The 21,745-nt window shown below is 37.1% G+C and overlaps 1 long non-coding RNA gene across 2 annotated transcripts; it reads left to right on the top strand.

Annotated features, from left to right (window-relative positions):
- The first annotated feature begins 928 nt into the window (after positions 1–928).
- Positions 929–20,711, top strand: LOC129151694 (uncharacterized). 2 transcript variants are annotated; one of them, XR_008558361.1, is made up of 3 exons: positions 929–978; positions 5,086–5,164; positions 20,215–20,711. It is a non-coding gene; the product is annotated as an uncharacterized LOC129151694 (long non-coding RNA). The 2 variants fall into 2 exon arrangements; XR_008558360.1 differs by lacking the exon at positions 20,215–20,711 and adding an exon at positions 9,833–9,914.
- The last annotated feature ends 1,034 nt before the right edge of the window (positions 20,712–21,745 follow it).

The following is a 21,745-nucleotide window of genomic DNA, read 5'->3' on the forward strand; positions in this document are numbered from 1 at the left end:
ACCATTATTCTCAAAGAGTTACCTATATACCCAGCACCATAAAAACCTGAGCACTAAAGTTTATGTGTAATGAAAGTGCAGTAAAACCCTCTCAAGGTCTTGAGTAAAAAGTAGCTGCTAAAAATTCTTAACAGAGAGAACATTCTAAGAAGAAATAAAATGTGCCCATGTATATAACCTAAAACCATGCATGTGTCATGCAAGAAACCTTTATAAGTAGGAACTTGTTAAACATGTGTACTGTAATTTTTATTCATTTATTAGCTTGAGTTCTTGCCTGGCATTAACATGTTTCTCTTTGTTGAAGAATTTTATGCTTGCCTGTCTATCTATTTGTATGAACATCTATGTTTATGCCAGACTTTTTTTACTCTATATAGTATCTAACATACCACACTACACACATTTATACTTAATAAAGGTTATTTGAGCATGAAGATTTGATTACTGGAAAATGATGATTGAATATTTAATAGAAGATGACATCTTTGCATTTAAATGTACACTCTTTTTTAAAATGTTAACTAGAAATAGTTGGGGAAAACCTTAAAGAATGAGCTATCATGTTTCTGGGTTATGTCAGCAATAATTCTCTACTATATTAGTTCCTTCAAAGGTGAATGGTTTTTTATTATGATATAACCTTAACTTGCCATCTATTATGAAACAGTGTATGAAGCTTAAATTTGGGATTTTCAGCTTCACAAACTCTCCAACAATTATGAACTCTAACTGACTTCATAATTAGGTCTAGACAAGGTTAACAATCACCTGCCACTCTGTTAATGTTATTGTTCATCTGTGAACCTTGCAAATTCTTGTAAGTAACTGTGATATTTGCTTTCAAAAACAAACATAACCTTTCAGGAGTGAAAAATCTTACCACAAATCAGGAAGACTCTTGGAGCTTGAAAGGCGCCTTCAAAACCAACTCTGTCCACTTGGGGGAAGAGAACTCCAAGTTGAAGAACACAAAAAGTAAGGAACTTTTTCTTTTTTGTTGTTGTTTTGTTGTTGTTTGTTAATCCTCACCCAAGGACATTTTCCCATTGGTTTTTAGAGAGTGGAAGGGAGAGGGAGAAGCAGAGAGGGAGAAATATCAATGAGAGAGAGACACATCAATCGGTTGCCTCTGGACTGTGCCCCAACCCAGGGCCAGGGATCGAGCCTGCAACCAAGGTAAATGCCCTTAACTGGAATCAAACCCATGACCCTTCAGTCTGCAGGCCAATGTTCTACCCACTTGGCTAGGGCAGGAATTTTGTCAATATCAACCCTGCCAGGAAGAGTTTGGATCAGAACTCATGTCTTTCTAATCCAAAATTCTTGGCAGTGTCTCACATAAATTCAAGGAAAACATTTTATAAAACAAGAGAGAATTTACCCAGGGTAAAGCATTCAGGAGCCATGCTTTTGTGAAACAATATTCTTGTGATTATGCTACTAGATGTCTCTTAGATGGTCAGATAATTTACAGAAACTTCCTCCTGTGGGCATCATCTGCTGTTGCTATATATGATTTGCTGAGTGTTTTTCTCAGTAGACTATATACTTTGGTTATTGAATAGTCAGCATCCTATGAACTATACGTTCATATATAGTTCTTATGAACTATAACTTACTTTCCACATAGTTCTCAGTAGTGACCAGGAATTTAATAATAATCACAGGTGTTTGCCTCTGATATAAAGAACATTTCCCAAGGTGATATTAAGTTTACTACCATTAAGAAGGAAGCCTTTCTTACTTTAGCTCAGCTCAGTCTCTCTCTCTCTCTCTCTTCTCTCTCTCTCTCTCTCTCTCTCTCTCAACTCAATTAGTAAGAGGTGGAGAAAGAATTCTAACACATAAATGTTTGACCTCAAACTCTGTGCTCTTAGTCATTATTCTGCACTGCCATCAAAGTGACCTGTTCCTCCATCCTCCATGGACCAGCCTGAGCTAATGGACACCTCCGGTAACCTGATGCATACAATTCAGGGTCCTTGCTCAAATGCACCATAACCTAGGACTCTCTTTGATCCTGTCCCTGTCATGCACATGGGAAACACAGAAAGCTGCTTGTCATGCATGTTCAATATTTTGTTCGCCTTCAAGATTATTTTCTCCTTGGATGAAAGTCTTCTGGAATCAAATTTTCCTGGCCACCAGCACCTCTGTTCCTCTAGAATATGTTCTTTAGTGATAAAAAGTACTCTTTACCACTTAGACCTGTCCTTCCCATGCATACTGAATGCAAAGCAACCCAATTTAATGAGAACATGGCTAGCCAACCACAGGCCATAAATGAATAAGTCTTTATTCTGGATACATTGGACATAATAGACATTATTTTCAGAGGAGAGTTATCAATTTAAGATACACGATTTGTGGAGATAGACCACTGATTCTACTGCTGAGCTGTTCTTTCTGACATAGTCAAATGTGTCTTTACAAAGAGCAGGCTTCACATTGCAGTCAGAGTGTGGACATGGGAGGTCCTGGAATAATCAGGAAGCTACCCAGTTGTACAGCCTTTCATTCTCTCATTAGGTCATTGTCTTCCCCTTTCAGCCTTTCAGAAAAAGAAAAATATTATTCCCCATGGCAACATCTAAAACATTACCTTGGGCCCATTTAGAAAGGAATTCCAAAATAAAAGCAATATTTTTTAAGTAGTGGAAAGGTAATTCTGAAGTGCTCTGTCATAGACAATATTTAAGGGTACAAAAAGTTGGAGGCCTAGGGTTTGCAAGAGATAAATTGTCATTTATCACTTCTTCCCATCCAGCCCCTCTCCTGACCCCCTTTTCCTTCTACTTTTTATTCTTGTGACCCAATTTTTCCTCATTCCTTCCTTCCTTTTGCAGACTTGTATTGTGCATCTCCTATATTCTAGGGAGACTTAATAATAGTTCCTCAAAATGAAGATAGAGTGTAAACTAGAAGGCAAAAAGCATGATTTTGGACTCAAAGGAGCAGAAGCATCTAAAAAAAAGAAAAGAAAAAAGAAACAAAGAGAGAAAGGAAAAAGAAAATGCAGGGGGAGGGGGAGGGGGAGAGCAATAGAAGGTAATTTTATGGACTGTCGACCACCCCAAGGTATTATTGTGGATCCTTAGTGATTGTGAAAATGACTACGTTTGCAAATGAAGCACAAATAGAGGCAAGGACACATGAGATGTTAACTGGGAAATTATGTACTTCATTTGGTGATACAAATTGTTGGGTATGGCTGAGCTAGAGTCCAGGCTATGAAATGCCCTTGCTATTTGGGGTCAAAGGAGGGGATGTGACAGGGAAAGGGAAAGGAGGGGATGTGATAAGGAGTGGCTAGTGTGCAGAACCATCTCTTGTCTCTCTTATAAATTTATAGTGCTAGTTTTTGTGAATTTAGTTTTGTTCTTGGCTTAGCAGATAATTACAGAAGATGAGACAGGTAAGTACTGGAGGAAGATGCTACTGATGCTTGGAGGGCTGACTGTTTAAAGGACCTGGCTCCTTCCAGCCTGGATTGGGTTGCTCCTGTGGTATTCAAAATTAAGTAATCCAGAAGAATTTGGTGTTGAACTCTGTTGGTCTCTGTAAATGTCTTAGTGGAGCTATAAAGCAAGACTACATTTCAATTGGCACAGGTGGAATTTTACATCATGAGAATGGCTATTCCTACTGTTGATCAATTTGGAATAGATTATTACTGGGCCAGGAATATGGCCTAGAATAAATCTTTATCTTTGAGAAAAATGCTCCTCTCCTCCCTGGATCCTGCCATGAATGGTCTTGAACTCCAAAGCCTAGGTACTCATATTCCTGGTGAAATGGGTCAACTGATCTCTACAGGGTGGGAAAAATTTATAGGCTAGAAAGGAAGTGAACCTTTGGATGAACCAGAATATGTCCTTCCCATCATCCTTGTTGTTTAATTAAATCACTCAAAATATTACAATCTTGTCTTAAAGACACTGGGGAGGATTAGGAAAAGAGCTTGCTTCTTGCATGGAATAGCAAAGTTAAATGGAGGTGTGCACACCCACCTCTCCCCGCCAAAGTAGAGTGATAGTAGCAGAAACAGACACTCTTAAAGGACCTCTATACCCAGCAGAGTGGTAGTCCTATCACAGGACCTTTGGAATTGCAGTTTACAGAGTCCTGGGGACAGTGAGAGCAGAAACAGAGGATATGAGCCAAAGGACATGAAGGCCCTGATTTTGAATATCAAGAAAGCAGCAATGGGATTCTCAGAAAGGACTGGTAGGCAATGTACAAGTTCTTAATTAAATTTGAGTATAAATGGAAATAAAACTTCAATTAGAGCCAAATCAGTGAAGTTTGTAATCTGATTGGCAAATATCCTCCTGACATGATCCAGGAGTCAAGCAAGTATTCGAAATACCCCACCAAACATTGTCATCTGTTGTTGTTACAAGCCAGCCCTGATGATGAAAACTGCCAACAAACCTGTATTACATGTTTTTCGTGTTCCACATACAGTGCTAACACTTTAAATTTCTTAGGATAACATTTTGAGTTTCATAACACTAGCCTCCTTTTGTCAATGAGGAACCTGCAGCTTTAAAAGGTTAAATAAATTGCCCAACATCAACAGCTAGTGAGTGGTGGAGCAGGGACTCAAACAGAGATCACTTGTTCTAAAGCCTGAGCTCTTGACCAAGGTGCTGTGCTGTCCATTAAGAACCAACACTAAAGGCAAGTGGGAGGGGAGGGATCGAGAAAGAGGGATGGAACTAATATAATTCCTCCATTTTAGGACATATCTATGATATAATCACTTCTTAAAGAAAAGAAATACATAAAGTATTTAAAGCATATAAATTGTAAGATAACCCCTGCTTTCAGAAATATTAAAGTAAGATAAATGAGTATCATAGGCTATGGGAAATACAGCATAGTAAGTGCTCCCCAGGTTCCAAGGCCTTTGCATATCATCTTGCTTAATATTCATAAGGATCCTCATTGAAGAAAATGACTTGCTCAAAGTTATGTAACTGGTCAGTGATAGCACCAGAATTAAAACCCATACCTGCCTGAGGATTAGCTCAAGATTGAGGGGATACAAAGTCTTCATTCCTAATCTTCTCTTCTAAGACAGGATCCCATGACTTCACACTTGAAAGAGTGTTCTTAGATGTCGTTTCTGTAATGGCTGCTCCTGAAAGCAATGCAGGTGAGAGTTCTACAATCACATTCAGACTTTTTGGATGCATTAGAGAAAATGATCGTGGCTTCTGCAATTTAGCTAGTAACCACCACTTTCAAGAGGTTTCCTTTAGAGCCAAGTTACTTATGTGATTTTTAGCCAGTTTACTTTGGAACCTAACACTGAGGTTGTTCAAGGCATTGTATGTGAAGGGTTATTATTATTTCTCACCTAGAAAAAGATATAAATATATATATTTCAATGTGCCAGATTCTTGCAATATGTAATATTCTTCTTAGTGTATAGATATTTGGAAAATATAATAAGTGTTCTTGGAAAATTAATTTAAACTGATATTTATTACTCTTATGGTTAAAAGAGTTAAATGTAACTTCGTAAAAGTGTCCTGATTATCATGAAGGCATAGGTTAATTACAGGGAGTATATGCCTCAATGAGTAACAGAATTCTGAAAAATTTAATTGCCATAAAGAGACTTACAATGGAAAGTCCAAATAATTGTTGAAAACTGATCATATCATAATATATATAGGCATACAAATGTGTGAATATATACACATACCCACATTCATGTATGCACTTGGAGGAGTCATTCGAACTCCAAAAAAGTAATAGGTATAAAATATCCCCAGATAAATATATTCACACATTATCACAGGCATAAACACATGCATATGTAAGTATATACATACATATGCATATATATGCATACATATACACCTTTCATCAAAGAATAGTTCTGAAAAATTTACTGTAAATTATATTTTTATTGAAATTCATTTTAATTAACTTGAGCCAATATTAATTTAAGTACTTTTTTCTTTCTTTAATTTACTGTTGCTCTCTCTTTTGTTTCACTTAAATTTTTTAAAATTTTATTTGTTATATTTTTTAACATTGAGGTGTAATTGACAAATCACTTTTTTAAGTTAAAGGTTCTTGAGCAATTTATATGATTTACAAAATAGAAGTGCATGTTTACTCTTCTCAAATCATCCATATTTTAAATGTGTACATGTATGACATTCACGTTAGTCACTCAATGAATATTTATTTAGCACCTACTGTGCACCTAGTACTCTGCCAGGTACTGGAGAAGTGTGTGTGTGTGTGTGTGTGTGTGTGTGTGTGTGTGTGTGTAAATAGATAGATAGATACACATAGAATTAAGGTGTATATTTAGAACCCAAAACTTATTGAAATAATAAAAATTTCTTGGTCTTCCAGCAGTCTCTTGGTCCTTGGGAAGGAATTAACTACACATGGAACTGAGCTCTCCTGGGCACTATAAGCAACACAATCTATCTTTAATCTCAATCTTTTCGTGTAGACCAGACATTTACACTTGATTCCCATAAGCAAATTCAGGCCTGTAGCCAGATAATCCAATATATTAATTTTAAAGTCCACTCTGCAACTTCAAAGTTAAGAACAGATTGAAAACATTATTCCAAGCAGAAAAATGCACGTTTGGATCTTTAAACTACACTACTGGTAGGCTGCATTAAAACACACACACACACACACACACACACACACACGAAGGATAGATGAACTAAAGGTACCTGATGAGCATTTCAATGTAGTTTAGCAATCACTTCTCTGTGAGTCCAGAACTGTATGCTTTTGAAAGTCCTTCAACAGTTAAGTAATACCAAGAAATTGGCAACCTCGGGCAATAAATTACTTTGATATTCACCACAACACAACAACAAACTGGCTGTCAAGTTTGGCAACCCTTTGAAAAGAGGAGGGCCTGCTTTCTGAACTCTGAATGGAAACATTATTTTCCCTCCACTAGAAGCCATCATCACTCTTTCACCATAAGGAAGGTCACACCATCTTTCACAAAAGATTTGCCTGCTTGTAATTACTGCCTGCAGCGTACAGACAAACGCAATCTTTTAAAATGCTAACTGTGTTATACTTATACCCAAGGGATCCTGGGTAGAAATGTAGGAAGGCGGCCTCACCAGTTTGTCTTAGTGAGACCTTCCAGTGCTGATTGAAAACAGCTGAGCTAAATCAACAGTTACCTTGAGCCAGGGGCCTTTGGAGAGCAATTAGAGTCAAGGCTTGGGTTTTGAACCCAATATGCTCTGTCAGTCTCAATGATTTGTGTTTGTTGTACTCAGTCTCATTTCCTGCATGAAATATGAGGCTGTATAAAGAGGGAAAATTCCCAAGATTAAAAAATATTTGACCTCAGTGCGTTTGTGAGCATAGCAGTACACATGTCTAAATGACCATTTGGGTTTGTAGTACAAAGTTCTATTGATGTTGGCAGCCGGAGCTTCCCAGTCTCAAAGCCACATGAATGGTTTTGAGTTTCAGTCAAAAAATGTTTTCCACATGCTTTAGTGTGGGCCAATTTACACAGTAGATTTCGCGGAGACTGCGGCCAAGTGCTTCATAAAGGGCTGCCTTCTCTGGGATCAGGGAAACCACAACAGACACATTGCTAATGCAATCTAATTATCTGCTTGAATATTTTTCCAGATGTATCCAATGTCTAAAAATAATGCAATAAAAAAAGGTATTATTTGGCTCCCTCCCCTGAAACAGTGGCATAAAGAACCTGTTTGTCTAGAGGGAAAGTTATGACATTGTACTTCTATGACTGCATTTACATCAGTCAAACAAAACGGTACCCACAGTGTGGGCCCTGCTTTCTGTATGAATGAGTCTTCCAAACCGAGACCTTGGTCTAAGAGATCATTTCTTTACATAAAGGGGGGACCCTCTCAGATATAAGTTAATTCCTCTCATTTGTGGTTTCCTAACTTGATTGAGGTTGGTTAGTGTAATTCATCACAGAGAGCCCATGCTTTTCCCACTATGCTCATTGTAAGCCTCACACAAAGGGACAGCAGACCATTTCCTTCCTGTCAGGGGGGTAAAAATCTTTTAACTAATAAGTGTGATTTTACCCTGTCCTCATAGAAATCCTGGCTGTTCCGAAGATTTTAACGTGCCCCTTTTGTTTTCATCTGGCAGAATTTGCTTTTGTATAGCAAAGCCCGTACTTCAGCCGAGTTTCCTTTGTGTCATTTGGATCTCAGCTAGTCCAGCAGATACTATGCCAGGTTATTGTTCAAGTTGCTGGCAGTGATGTTTATTCCTAACATATCCAGCTGCCTAGAATGCAAGCACATTCAGAAGGAATTTGTTAACTAAATTGAGAGGTCAGTCTCCCCAACCTGTGTCCCTACCTACACTTTTAACGAAGATTTTAGAATGAACCATAAAAGTCCAATAAATCACCAAAGATAGGCAAAATGTACACACACACACACACACACACACACACTTTTCCAAGAAGCTAAAAAACTTACAAAAAGTTTTCTTTCTCTTTTCTTTTCCAAAATTTCCTTCTGGCAGCAAAGGGGCGGGGGGGGGGGGGCGAGGAAGGGGCGCATTCTGCAGTACACCTTTCAGGAAGTAATAAATCTGAGGCAAGACATTACCTGTTTTAACTGGTCTCAGTCACAACCACAAAACCACTGTGCCAGCTTCTCTAATTCCCATACTGCACCACTGACATGAGCAGAGATGCCCAGTATGCGCTGAAGTTGTGGCTGAAACTAAAGAAACAGAAAATGAGTGCCAAAAACTTCTGTGAGCTAATGATGAGCAAACAAGTCCTCCCAGGCTGGTTCATTCCATTCTCCTTAATTGAGCTATTCTCCTTGATTTATTTGACTATTGTTTCTTGTGAAATCTTGAAACCGTATCCTCATTCACTCCACTGGTTGGTGGTTGTTTTATTCCCTTGACTGGGATACAGTTTCAAAATCTGTTCATAGTTCCCTAAAAAGATGTCCCTAGGGAATGAGGTCACTAGGGTTTTTCCAATTAGAAAAAAAAAAAAACAACAAAAAACCCAGCTTCATTCTTTTGGTAATCCTTTTCCATTATATGACTCCCACCCCCAAGCAATGTATGATTACCCCATTTCCATGTATCATCCAGATGTTCTCAGGGAAGAGAGGGAAGACAAGAGATGCAATGAGATGCCCATCACTTTGGCAAATAGAGAATATTTTATTTAAAAGAGGATTGTGTTTCAAATGTGTACCTATAATTTAGTTGTTTGGAATTCAGTCTGTGCTTTCTTGTAGAAGGAATGTTATTGATGGGAAATGGGCTCTCACAAAGACCTTCTAGCCCATAATGAAACCTGTAATTTATGTAAAAGTATTACATTAGGATAAAAAATCTTCTAGTTCTAAGGTGCAGAGCAATCTCCCATTTAGATAAGAGCCTTGAGACAAGAGTTAAGGAATAAGAAGGAGAAGAATTTGTTATTGCACTACTGGTAGGGTTGTCCAAGCAACATTTTGGAAGAGACAAAACTTATTTGGCACCCTCTCGAGAAACTCATCTATAATTTTTCTCTCACAATCATCTTTCAGGTCCTAATAGTTTCATGTTTCTCTAGATTTTTAAATTATTATTATGAAGCCCTCCCTTCCCGTTGTCTTAAGTGTAGAAACAATTATATGCAGCCCTTCACTGGCCTTAATCTAAATCCCTTGGTATCATCAGAAGGAATGCCTAGTGATCAAAATGATTTGCTCTGAGGTATGAATAACATCAAAATCATCTCAGGCTATTTGCATTTTCAAAAAGCATGCAAATTAATCCCACATAATCTTTAATTTGTTCACTTCAGGCAATGTGATAAAATTGAAAAATAAAATTCCAACACTTGGGGGAAAACAAGATTTGGTGTCTGGATCTCAACCCATAGGCAGGTCTGCCCAGCTCATGGCTTTGCTCTTGAAGTAAGTGCTCTGACTTTGCACATATGGTCTCTCCCTAAGGCTCTGCCTTGTGGAGAAGGGATCCTTAAGGCAAGCTGGTTCACTTCACTAACTCCCTTTGCTAACATCCTTTGTCCAGTTGTAAACGCAAGACTGCAGTAGAAAAGGTGGAGCTCTGAGATCTAAATTTCAGTCTTAGAAAATGCTACTATAACCTTCATAATTGTTTTCGGCAAACAGAGTCACAATACTTTTATTTTTTTAATTTGTCACAGAGCAAACTATGAAAGGAGGCACTTTGAACTGAATTGTTAGGCATTAGACTTCCATGGGTCCTAAAATTGGCTATTTTGGTTTTAGAAGTCTGGGTTTTGGTTTTGAAGATCAGAGCATAGCATAGAACAGTGTTTCTTTAAGTGTAGTCCATAAATAATTTGTGTCCTTTTCAGAAAATAGTTTATAAATTTCAGAGGAAAAGAGATTAAGAAAATTTTCTTCACAAATATTTAACACATTTAAAATATAAAACTGAATGTGATTCTGACTGTCTGCTGTGCTCTTAATAGTCATTAGCATCCTAAAGTGCAAGCACTCTGATGATCAGGAATCAGGTCCTAGTCAAAGAATTAGATCTAATGCATTGAGGTTAATTGATATTTATATCATTAGCATGTCACTGTTTGCACTAGTTACATTTGCTTTCTAAAAACAATTGTTACTGTTCATGTTTCTTACTAGATTTTTAATTTATTAAAGAAGTGTCACATACAGAAGTAGTTTACACAAACATAAGGATAGTTATAAAAGTAGTGACAGAGATATATCTAAAAGCAGATATAGAAAGTGAAAATCCAAAATCCAAAAACAAACAATGGAAAATTGTACTTAAGAAGACTACCAATTATTTTAACCTTGATGTGTAGCAAATTGCTTTTTATAAAACTTGGTTAAGTCATGGAATGAAGGCATCAAAGTATTACATTACATACCTCTCTGGTTTAATAAATTATTTTTTTTCCTATAGAAATATTTTCCAGTTTTAAATTGCTGGATTTTATTGCTAAATCAAGTGGGGATATCGAAACTACAGAGGCGTAACTCATAAGTTACATTCCTTGTAGCAAAAACAGGTGGAGGTGCAAGTCAGAGTTTTCCAAGGTAGCTGGTAATACTAGCTGCAAAGTTAATAACAAATAATGAGCTCTAAATGAAAGCTTAATAAGTATTGGCAAAATTTCCCCATCATTCGACAATGGTATATCATGGAGCATGAATGACCTATAACATGTGTGGTCTAGGAGATATTTTGCTTTTCTGTTGGCAAAACCACTGTTGAGTAAGGTATGAAAAAGGTTTTGGCTGACATGTGGCATGTGCATGGAGAAGATGGGCTTCTGATTTTTTTGTTCTATTAACCCTTCAAAATCTATGCTAGAAATAATTACCAGTCTGTCCCTGTTTTTCTGAAGCATCCTAATATATAAAAACCCTGGGTCTGTCACATCCACAACGACTAGAGGCTCGACCTAATGCCCAGGCTGCACTCACAGCAGGCTCTGGTGGGTGGGGACTTGTCGCAGCAGAGATGGGGATAGAGGAGGCGGGCTGGCACTCACACTCACTCACAACTGCATATACGCACAGACACACATAGCACCCACCAGCTCACAGCCTTTTCTCCTTTCTTTTCCTCCCTCCCAGCTCACTATCAGAGCCTCTCTCAGAAAGAGGAAACAAAACAGACTGGGCCTGAAGTGGCCTGGATGGAAGGGAGGGTGGGCAGAGGGTGGAGCGGCCCCAACTGGACCCGCCTCCTCCCAGCCGGCAAAGAGGAAGAGGGAGACAGGGAGGCCTGGAGGACTGCTGAGAAAAACAAAGAGAGAGAGAGACTGGGAGAGACTGGGATAGAGAGATGGAACAAAACAGACTGGGCCTGAAGCGGCCTGGATGGAAGGGAGGGTGGGCAGAGGGTGGAGTGGCCCCCACTGGCCCTGCCCCCTCCCAGCCGGCAAAGAGGAAGAGGGAGACAGGGAGGCAGGGAGGCCTGAAGGACTGCTGAGAAAAACAAAGAGAGACAGAGACTGGGTGAGATCAGGCTGGCAGGGGAGGGCAGTTGGGGGCAACCAAGCCTGCAGGGGAGGGTAGTTGGTGGCGAGATCAGGCCAGCAAGGGAGGGCAGTTAGGGGCGATCAGGCAGGCAGGCAGGTGAGCAGTTAGCATCCTAAAGTGCAAGCACCCTGTGGGATTGGGCCTAAACTGGCAGTTGGACATCCCCCAAGGGGTCTCCAAATGGAGAGGGTGCAGGCTGGGCTGAGGGAAACCCTCCCCGCCCACCCCCCCCCCACTGTGCATGAATTTCATGCACTGGGCCACTAGTAGTATATATTGAGAAAAGAGTATTGGTACTGTTACTAACAAGGCATCAGGTGTGTACCCAGTAAGGAGAAGGATTGCTACACAAGAAAAGATAGTGACAGACCATCAGTGTACACACTTTGCTATTTGTACAGAATGGCTGGCAATCAACAATATGCCTCTGAATCTTGGTTCTGTGTAAAAAAAAAAAAAAAATAGAAATTTGTGGATATAATCACATAGCAATACATGTCTTTTGTGCATAATCTGGGAAATAAGATTATTCTTTTTCACACTGAAGTATGTTGGCTTCCAAGAGGAAGTTTTTCTTTTCTAACTTTTAAAATCATGAAATATAACACACATACAGAAAGGTGCATAGCACCAAAATGTACAATATAATGAAGCAATAGAAAGTGAGCACCCTTTAACCACTACTTAAGTAAGGAAATAGAATCTTGTCTACACTGAAAAACCAGCCTCTAGCCCTGGGTATCCCTTCTCAATTACATTTCCTTTATTCCTTTAAGATTTAAAAAAATGCTATATTAATATGTATGATCTTTTCTTCCTTGATATTCTCTGTACTTTTATTGCTTTTTATATAGCCCTAAATAAGATGGCTAATATTGACTGGTTTTAAACTTTGTATAAATGCATAATTAACTTTTTTCAATAAACAATGTTTGTAAAATTTAATTAATTTGCTGTACATAGCTCTAGTTTAATTGTAGTACAAAATTCCACAGTTAAACTAGAGCAATGTATAACGTTCATTGTACATAATTTTAAAAATGATATGTAATCAGACATAACTTCCATGATATTAACAACCACAATTTATTAATCTATTTTAACATCTTGCTTCCTGATGGGTGTTAGAGTTGTTTTCAACTTTGCAAAAATTATTGCCATGAGCTTGCTCAAACATATTTTCTGACACACATTTGAATGCATTTCTCTAGGTGTATACCCAGGAATGCAATTGTTTGATATTGTTTGATCACAAGATATTGTTTTGTCACAATATGTACTGATAAGGACAATACATCTCTAAAGAGGTTGAACCAATTTTCAGGCACATCAGCAGTATATGAGAGTTCTGCTCCATATCTTCAACACTTGGTATTGTTAGACTTTCACACTTGCCCAAGCTGTAAATTGGTAGAATAACATCATTTGCTTTAATTTACATTTCAATGTGGGAATTATGTAGATGAATCTTTGAAATTATAAATGAAATAAAAATATCTTCATAAAATTGGTAATAATAGTAAAAATCTTCTCTATTATTTGAAATGATTCATTCAAGTGATATGATTCAATATATTGTCAAATAGCTTGAAACTATTATTTTAAAGCTGGAATGTCATAACTTTTAATATTAATTATTATGGCATTCTAATGTTTATCACAAAAACTGATCTATGTTACACAGACAAAGTCTGCTGTTTTGATATTTTCTCAATACTTGATATTTTGCTTCATTTGTTAGAGAAATAATTTAATGATTAATGGACTTCATTTGAAAATTACACTCAAATAACAAACAGAATATAAACAAATACTTTCCAGATGTTACTATTACTAAAGGGTAACGGTAGTAATTTATTTACTGTGTCTTGTGACTTGAAACTTTGAAGCCTTCAGCTTCCATTTACATTCTGCTCCCTGACCTCATTGGTGTAAGACACGCATGTCAAACTCGCGGCCAGCGGGCTGCATACCTAGTTTATTAAAAGAGGCATATGGCCCGCCAGCTGGGAGTAAGAGAACTGAATGCTATTTCCAGACAATTCTCTCCATAATTTTTGGTTCAAAGTACAATAAAAATATCTCAAATTTTTTGAGAATCTCCAAACAGATGCTAGCATTTCAATGATGTATAATGTTGCAAAAGGACAGTTTAGTACTAGGTGGACCAGTTAATAATGCGGATTTTTTTCAAAATGGAGTTACACTTATGTTGATATAAATGCAATTTGATATGCATGCTATTTTGTTGTATTGACAGCAGGCTTCAAAACTTCATATGACAAATTTGCTGAAGGTGTTAACATCATAGATATTTTTACGCTTAAAAATGTTCAATTTCATGCCAAAAAAAAAGAGCATTTGCAGGAAGTTTTAATTCATTACTTCATTTTGAAGAAAAGTGCTGCTGAAAGTTATCGTATACTTCAGAAAGCTTATGGTGAACATGCTCCATCTCAAGATACTTGTGAACGCTGGTTTAAACACTTTAAAAGTGATGATTTTGATGTGAAAGACAAAGAACATCCAGGTCAACCGAAAAAGTTTGAAGGCCAACAGTTACAAGCATTATTGGATGAAGATGCATGTCAAACTCAATAACAACTTGCAGAAAGATTAAATGTTGCTCAGCAAACAATTTCCAATTTTGTACAAGCAATGGGAAAGATTTTAAAGGAAGGAAAATGGGTGCCATATCAACTGAACGAAAGACAAATGGAAAACCCAAAAGTCATCAGTAAAATGTTGCTTCAACGACATGAAAGTCTTTTTTGCATCGAATTGTGACTGGTGATGATAAGTGGATTTATTTTGAGAATCCCAAATGCACAAAATTATGGGTTGATCAAGGTCAACCATTAACATTGACTATACTAGGTGTACTGGTTAATAATGGCGGATTTTTTAATCAAAGAAAACACAATAATTTCAAGAGAAACATCAAAAGTGCTTTACTAGTATTTTTAAAAATTGGGATGGGGAAGGGTAGATAATTTCACAGCAAATTAAGAAACTATAAAAATAATGAAATATAAATTATTGTAATTAATGCATTTAATAGCACATTAGACAAATAAATAGGATTAATAAACTAGAAGACAGGTTAGTAGAAATAACTAGATTGAAACAAGGAGAGAGAAGAAAGCATGCTTTAAAACCCATAAGGACACAGTGAAAAGACTGAACTTATACGTAATTGTAATCCAGAAAGAGAAGTGAGACAAAGTAGAAGACCAGCTTTTTTAAAAGATCAGGGCCTAGAATTATCCAAAACTGTTGAAAGGCCTACTGATTCAAGAATATCTATAAATCAAAAGCAGGGAAAAATCAAAGAACATCACACCTAGACACATCATACTAAATCTGCTGAAAGACAAAGACAAAAAGCAAATCCTAAAAGTGTCTGTAGGATAAAAAGGCATGTTACCTTCAAAAGAACATTAAAATGATGGTTAAATTTTCAATAGTGTGATTTTTTTTCCTAAATGTTTGCAAAAATTCACTAAAGGATCTATCAAGGCAGGAAATACTCTTTGTGAGATACTTTTAAATACATATTTAATTCATTATAGATATTAGAAAACTTACATTTTCTTTCTGTCAATTTGATAGTTAATTTTTTAAAAGAATTTTTTCATTTCTTTTAAATTTTAAAATTATTAGAATAAATTTAAAATCATATACTCAGTGTTTTTTTAAAGTGTACTTTGAATGAATATCCTCTTTTATTTGCATGCTACTGATAATTTATGATTTTTTTTCTATTTTTTTCTAACATTTTTCCTAGGTGGTTTTCAATTTTTATGAATACTTTTAAAGACTAAACTTGGGGCTTTGGTTATTTTTCTTTATTGTATTTTATTTTTTATTTCATTGGCTATATCTCTTAAATGTTTTATTTCTTCTATTTATTTGACTTTAAATTGCTGTTTATTTTATAGCTTCTTAGGTTATTGCTTACGACTTTGGTTCTCAGGTTTTTCCCTAATGTATTCATTTTTACCTATAAATTTCCCTCAATAATTGCTTTAAATCATTTTATGTGGCCCACATAACTTTAACACCAGAAGACATTATAAGAATTTCTGTGTTCTAATGGCCAACTTCTCTCATTAATGGCCAACTTCTCTCATTAAATTTTTTCCAAAAAAAATTTTAGTAAATTCTACCCAGAAATATAAAAAAGAGTAATAACATATCCAAGGAGGCTTTATTATAGTAATTCAAAATTGGTTTCACAATAGACAAATAAATCAATATTATTCACCACACTAAGAATAAAAAGGAAAACTTCAAGGTGACCATCACAACACATTAGAAAAAATTTTTAGTAAAATTTAACAACCTTTCATGATAAAAAAAAACCTTTGGTTTTTTAACCTGAAAAAGAATATATACCCAAAAATCTACAAAAAAATAATATTTAACTAAATAACTAAAGCTTTCCTCATGGAAATCACATAGCATGTCCCACTTTTACGCCTTCCATTTAGTATATACTTCTATTCAGTATTTACCCAGTGCAATAAGAAAAAGCAACAAAAAGATATAACAAACAGAAATGTATAAATAAAATTGTCATTATTTGTAAATGACATAGTTGTGCTTAAAGAAAATTCTCAAAAGAATCATATATAAAGACAGGTACCATATGATTTCACTTACATGTGGAATCTAATGAACAAAATGAACTATCAAGCAAAATAGAGACAAACCCATACACAGAGAGCAGGCTGATAGATGTGGGGTGGAGCAGGGGGTGGCGGTGGAAGGATTGAGAATAAAGAAAAAAAAAATTCATGGCAGTAACAGTAAATTATTCATTTCAACATGTTCATGAGTGTAGCACAGTGCCTGGAACTTAGTAATAATTTATGATGTAAGCTTATTCTGTGCCAGGCACTGTGCTAGGTTTCTTACATGTATGATGTAAATTTCACAAAAACCTATGAGGTAATGATGATTTTTGTCCCCATTTTAAGGTACATAAAATTGAAGTTCACAGAAATCACCTATGATGTCAAATCACCCAGTTTGTGAATGGGAGTCCAATTCATTGTTAATCATGAAACTCTGCTCATAACCATCATATCAGACTTCTAAGAAAGCAGTTGGATATAGGAGTCAGAAGCCTTCTCTGCATCTCCAGTATAGAATTGAAAACAATCCATTTATTTATTAAGCTTAAACTTTGGAATTTCTTCTCATTAGGCTATGAGATCCTTGAGGCAGGGAAGAGATTTTATTCATTTACTGGTCTCCATGACCTAGCACAGAGCCTGGCTCATCATAGATAACAACTTTAATAAAGATTTGTTCAGTGAGGTAGCTTGAATTGCCATGGTTCCAGGGTTACTATTTAGTCCATCCATTCTGAACTCTTGTTTGTAAGTAACTACTAGATGGCCTCTCATAGCAAGCTTCACAAGGTGATAAGAATATTCATTAAAGAGCCATGATGCAAATTGTGGGAGCTCAGTGGTATCTACTGGATCAGAAATTAACAACCAGCACATAAAAAATCAAAAAGCTAAAAGAAATGTCCTAGTGGTTGCTTGACAACATAACTTAACATATTTTTAAACAGTCTGTAGAGTAAGAGCAAACTTCAAGATTCTGAACAAACTTCCTTCATTCTGTTACCACATTTTCCACGTTCTCATTGGAGTGATGGTTTCTTAAAGCACTGTGTTTGTGTTCCTGGACACTTTCTTTGTGTTCTGAAGATAAGCTGTCAACACAATCCCAGAGAGTGTTTTGGAAGGGAAAGAATGCTCAGGGATACTACCTCTGTCTAGAACCCTGCAGGAGACACATGCCCTAAAAATGTCCCTTTTCCACCAACTCTTTGTCCTTGGAGAGGAACCAATTTCCTTTGCTTTTGGAATGCATAAGATATACAGAAGCCTGGGTGAGGAACTTAGCATATCAGTCCAGGAATACCTTGGTCTTTGTTTTGGCAAAACATCATCACTGGAGGTGGTAACAGCTGTGCAACAATTTATGGGCGTGGCATGGAGTCTGGCAGCTGCTTTTATGTTTTCCCCTTCTGGAAGCTTGTTTCCTTTGAGTCACCTTTTGTCTGTGATGGATTTATTTTCTGGTGTAGATTCATTTCAAAGACCTTAAGCAATCTTTTTTTTCAAGATTCATGGAAACAAAAATTCATGGTTCTGGTGAAAAAGGGTATTTAACATCTGTCAGAACTTATGTTGCTACACATTTTGGGCATTCTAAAAAAAGTTGTGTAATTTAGAAATCTCTAAATTATCAGTGCTTATTGACTGGTCCATTCACAAGTAAAATTTAAATGTACCAGAAGATTGAAGTTAACCTCTGCCCTATAGGTATGATTATTTTAAATGATGCCAATGTTACTTCTTTAATATGAGGCTGTTGCAAAAAAGGGAAATTATAACTCGAAGGAATAATAGGTTTTTTTTTTTTCTAATAGCAACAAAGATGGAGCATGATTTCAGGTGACGTTCACAATCTTCCTCATCTCAAGCAGGCAGCAGGACTTCAAGATAGGACATACCTGTCCATGTCTAGCTGTGGGGTTATTGTAGGATAGTCATTTATTTTTAAAATAATAGTCTAAGTAGACAACTGAAATTTCCTTTTTCTGAATTCTGTATACAAATTCAGAAAAATTTTATCTCATATCTATTCATTACTAACAATTAAAAATAATAAAAAACATTTTGGAATTTCTCTTTTACATGTCAAATGTAGATTTAATGTGAGACAGAGCCTAATAAAACATAGCTAATAACCTCCTCCTCCCACTGCATTGTGAGTTTGGTCAAGGCACCCTCTCATTTCCTCACTAACAGCTTAGATTTTTTGCTTACAAGCAATAGAAAATACCCTAACTTTAATAAAAATTACTGATTAGAATATAAACAAAAAGGATAGCAAAAAGGAAGTCATAATAAGAAAACCCCATTAAAAGAATATAAAGAACTGGCAAAACAGGAGGGAAGTCTGGTCAACCAACCAGGAAAGGACAGGTACCAGGGAAGATCTGTGCATCAGAAGCTAATAAAGAGTGTTTAGGGAACAGCTGATTGCTGGGGCTGAGGCCGTTCTAACACTTCTTCAGTGGTTTGTGATCCTGAGGAGAAGATCAGATTGGTCTAGATTGGGTCACATGCCACCCATTGACTAGAGTAAGGCAAGACATATTAAATGACATATTGAATTAGTCAGCTATTGCAGTGTAGCAAATCACTCCAAAACTCTGTGGCTTGAAATCATATTCCTTTATTTCTTCAGGCATCTGTAGACAGGCTGAAGATCAGCTGATCTAAGCTGGGCCCAAATGTGTGGCTCTGTGGGTCAGGTGGCAAAGGTGGGCTCTACCTGTTTCTTCTGGGGCTCAGGTAAGGGAGAGGCAACAGCTACATGGCAAAGGATTTTCCCATAGCAAAAGTACAGCAAGCCCCACCATGAAAGCAGAGTGTATTTTCTCACCACTTGACTTCGAGTCACATGACTTGCTTTGGTTAATGGGATGCACTTTTCCCTCTGAAGCATCTTCTAGTAGATAGCAGTGGGTGTTACCTTGCCTGGGAAGTGCTGATAGAATTTGGAAGTAAGGCTTTAATGCATCAAAGGGTCACCTAATGCTGGCCCTCAAATCTAGGCTGGAGTGGCTACATCAAATCATAGATTCGAGGGCTGCCCTCCTGAGGATTCTAATTAAGCATCTCTGTGTGGAAGCCCTAATATCTACTTTTCTTCTGAAAATTTCCAAGTGATTCCAAGGCTTATACAGAATTACAATCTATTTAGTCCAGAGGGCTTTAAGTATGAAAAAACTGATACCCAGAGTAGTGACTTTCCAGTGTCCCACTGTTGGTTTGTCTTATGTAAGAACTTGGACAATTACCTGACATACTCTATTGTCTCCCAGTCCAGTGCTCATCCCTCTACACCCTGCCATCTCCCTCATGTGAACACCCAGAAGATCTGAATTTCTGGAGAATGAACACCATCCCCTCCCCACTCCCAGGCACATCCATTCCTTTCACACTGATGCACACGTAGATTGAGATATGTTTGCAGATTTATGTAGACTTAATTGCTCATGGGTTGACCTACTCCATTAGTCTTGGGTTACTAGAAAAATGAGCTAAAACAAATTTTAAATAAACCTCTGAATCCTTTTGCCCCGTAGGAACAAAGTATAAGCCAGGGGTCATCGTGATAAGGGACACAGCAGCAGGTCCACGGAAAAAAACCTCCAAGCAAAATCATCAACTTTCAGTGGAATTCGGCTTGAAAGCCAAGAACTGTTAGTAAAAAGAAGATGAAAGTAGAGGAAAGAAGGACAGAGGGGCGTGAGCAGGAGGTGAGAATGCGGAGGGCTTGCAATAGGCCCGCAGCCTCTCTCTCTCAACAGGTTGGCATGAAGGATAAGAGGCAGTCACCCCAAAGGAAGAAAGATGGTCTTCAGGAAGGGAAGATATGCTTAAAATTAAACACAGGGGAGGAAAAGGGTGTTTACAGTTTTCTGAGATGAGATTCAAGGCTGAAGTCATAGTTTGGCAGCCAAACCAAAGAAATTCGGTTTCCCTCTGAAAGATTTATGTCTTCTAAGGTTGAGAAATATGTCTGGCTGCCAATATTTCACAAAGCAACAGAGAAAGAATTACTACCTACTTTAGTGTTTGGCTTGGGACTTTTCACCTTTATTTGGCAAGATATTTTTCATTTTGAAAGAGAGAAAACAATTCATGTCAGCTTCCTATGAGGTTCTCAAAGCATTTTGCCTAAATTATTCACTGGTTCATAATGTTTTATTTACCTATAGACGAATATTTTAAATGGTGAATTAAATTTGTTGATGAACATTAATAGAACCTGTAAAACTCATAACCTTTCTGTTCCAAAACCCTTTGAGATAACATCATCACCTTCAAAGAGAACAAAAAGAAATGTAATCAAACCCTTTGGGAATTTCACATAGTAGCTGGGAGCAACAAAGCTCAGAGCCAGTTCTGCCCTTTGCTATTTGTGTGACCTTGAGAAGTTACTCAACCCCACTGTGCATATCTGTGAAGTGGAGATAATAAGAGGATCTACTTCATACCCTTGTTGAGAAAATTAAATGACTTAAGCCCTTAGAACAATGCTTGGCACTCAAAAAGGATTCACTTTTATTATTACATATTCTGGAATTTCTGAGATATCCCAGTTTCAAATATTCTCCCTTACTGCAGTCATCCATCATACAAAAATCTTAAAAATGCCAAATAACTACATTTTTTAGACTATCTTTTTGACTTGGGAGTGGCAGAAAATTCCTGTATCAGGTTATGTGTCTATTTTTGAGGTTCAGAAAATATGATCATGTTGAGAAAGGACAGAGATATTGAAACAATGGGGAGGGACAATTTCCTCCAATCTTTTCTAGCTCCAAACCACGTTCTTTCATTCACAGGAACATGTTCCCCTGGCACAGTCATCTGCATACTCTAGCCACAATTTCCCCACAGCCTGTTTGCCATCTTATCTTTCCTTCTCCTTCTGGCTTCCTCTTCTTTCCCTCTCCTGCTCCCTCTTTCTCTTTTCTTATTTCTCTGCCACCTTTCCTCCCTCCCTTCTTTTCTTACTCTCAAAAGTCTTTGAGTCCCTGCTTTCCTCCAGACACTATGTCATTTTCTCTGGATTCCCCAAAAGTTAACCTATATTTAGATCCAGGTAGA

This window comes from Eptesicus fuscus, chromosome 15, assembly GCF_027574615.1.
Source record: "Eptesicus fuscus isolate TK198812 chromosome 15, DD_ASM_mEF_20220401, whole genome shotgun sequence".
Classification (NCBI taxonomy): Eukaryota; Metazoa; Chordata; class Mammalia; order Chiroptera; family Vespertilionidae; genus Eptesicus; species Eptesicus fuscus.